Source organism: Suricata suricatta, chromosome 9, assembly GCF_006229205.1.
Source record: "Suricata suricatta isolate VVHF042 chromosome 9, meerkat_22Aug2017_6uvM2_HiC, whole genome shotgun sequence".
NCBI lineage: Eukaryota > Metazoa > Chordata > Mammalia > Carnivora > Herpestidae > Suricata > Suricata suricatta.
The window spans coordinates 40,349,035-40,351,282 of record NC_043708.1 but is presented as its reverse complement, the minus strand read 5'-3'; the positions used below and the strand labels follow the sequence as shown (position 1 = coordinate 40,351,282).

The following is a 2,248-nucleotide window of genomic DNA, read 5'->3' as shown; positions in this document are numbered from 1 at the left end:
CCGCCCGAGCGGCGGGAGCCGGGCCCGTGCTCACCTGTGCGCCTTCAGCCGAGCAGCGCGCGGAGAGCGGCGGCGCCCGCGCTGGGCATCCCCGGCGCGGCCCCTGCAGCGGCGGCGGCTCCCTCCGCCGTCTGGGACGCCAGGAGGAGGACGCTTCGCTTTGTTGCTTATTCATGAGGCCGCGACGACGGCTGGGGATTGGGCGGCGGGGAGAGGTGCTCGCCCCGCCTCCGCTGGCACCGACACCCTCGGCCGACGCCTCACGCCCCGCGGCGCCCACGTTCCGGCCTTGGCTCCGGCGGCGCGAGCCGAGACGCGCGGGTGGGTCCGGCTCTGGTCCGGGCTCCTGGGACCCCGCTCGAGGACACCCCCCCTGCGCCCCCGTTTCCTGTCCCTCTTCGAAGCCTGGACTTCTGCGGCAGCACTTAGTGCCTTCGGTCAGGGCACTGTTTTCGCGGGCAGAGCCCGAATTTCTCTGGTCCTTGGTGAGGGCGAAGGGTGCATGTCGGAAGCTGCAGGGTATTCCTTGTGGAAACTGTATGGCTCAGGAAGGCCTGTAAGTGGCCTCTTGTCACAGAGCCCCAAAGTGTTCCCTTCAAGTCAGAGTTAACAACAAGCGCCAACTAAGAAGTATGGCTTTTTGAGCCCTTACTCCCGCCCAGAACAATGCTAGGTGCTTCACTCAGTACCTGCTCCGTCTACTCAATAACCCTGAAAGAAATAATGATAATCTCCATTTAACAGGGAAAGAAGCTGAGGCTGAAGGAAGGAAGGAAGCTGTAAGTTGCCAAAGGTTTCACAGCTACTGTGTCCACCAGGAATCCGTGACCTCCATCCTTGAGTCTGTCAAGGACTCCGTTTACTTCCGTTAACCCACATTAGGGATAAAAAGAGATGTCAGGAATCCAAGGGCCTTTTCTAGAACAACCCCCCACAGAACCTGACATTTACAAAGCACTTTTCACATACATTATCTCTTGTATTTATGAACTCCCTTTTTTATAATAGCTGTCTTAGTCCTGTTTCGTAGTTATTTGTAAACACCTTCAACCTTTGACCCCACACACCTAACACAATACTCAAATATGCACTGTTACCTGAGCCATTCCACCTCTCTTTAGAAGAGATTATCTTTGTATTTCCGGAAGACTTGTCAACAAATAGTTGTTGAATGGAATGTAATTGAGTTGAATGGAATATATAAGATCTGTTTTTATGTATATTCAATGTGAGGCAATATAATACATTATACTGGGACCATTCCTTCTACCTGAATTCAATACCCACTAAGCAGATAAAGCCATACCCAGACTGACCAAGTTATGTTTCAACATTCTATTTTTATTTCACTTGTTTGAAAGGTGTACCACGTCTCATAAAAACAATGTTATATAGTATGATGAGATTCCCAGCTAGCCCACAAAATTGGGTCTCCTTGGCCCAAACGCTTAGAAAGAATAGTACTAATAAATAACAACCTGACCAATCAAGTTGGACCAGAGGACCAACAGAATAAAAACCAACAGGAGACAGGGATTCCAGCTCCCCAGGCATCTAGGGCCAGCCTTATACACACACCTGAAATCTTCAAACTTTCTTAGACTTCTTCCTGCCTCCAGTGCTGCATCCCTCTCTAACACCCTAATGTTCTCCTTTGAGACCCATAAGACTCTTAGTCCCAACTACAAAGCTCCACTCCCCAGATCTGCCCTACACTCAAATGTTTTCCTGTTTCCAAAATCACCCTTCTCCCACAGTAGAATTCTTTTTTTTTAATGTTTATTTATTTATTTTTGAGAGACAGAGACAGCCAGAGCACAAGCTGAGAAGGGGCAGAGAGAGAAAGAGAGAGAGTCACAGAACCTGAAGCAGGCTCCAGGCTCTGAGCTGTCAGCACAGAGCCCGACAGGGGGCTCGAACTCACAAACCGTGAGATCATGACCTGAGCCAAAGTCGGACACTTAACCGTCTGAGCCACCCAGGCACCACCCCTCCCACAGTAGATTTCTTATTTCCCTTTTCCTCAGTACAATCCTTCAGCTATATGGTAAAAGCGATCTTACTGGAACTCATTTATACTAGTCCTTTCCCCTTTCCCCAATGGTGTGTATTGCTTTAAACAACTCTAATTAATGCAATTTGTCTCAATAGCTGCTGTTGGTAGTGGCAGTGATAATGAGACCCACTCTTCCACACCAGTGCACACACACGAATTGTAAATCGGGGAAGTTGTACTCTAAAAGTCAAA

General features: G+C 49.6%; 1 protein-coding gene across 1 annotated transcript in view; it reads right to left on the bottom strand.

Annotated features, from left to right (window-relative positions):
• The window catches only part of ARMH4 (armadillo like helical domain containing 4), a 110,582-nt gene extending 110,446 nt beyond the window's left edge, over positions 1 to 136 (bottom strand). The window contains exon 1 of the mRNA XM_029951562.1: positions 35 to 136. The gene's annotated coding sequence lies outside the window, so the exon portion shown is untranslated. The remainder of the gene's footprint in view (positions 1 to 34) is intronic.
• Positions 137 to 2,248: the final 2,112 nt, after the last annotated feature.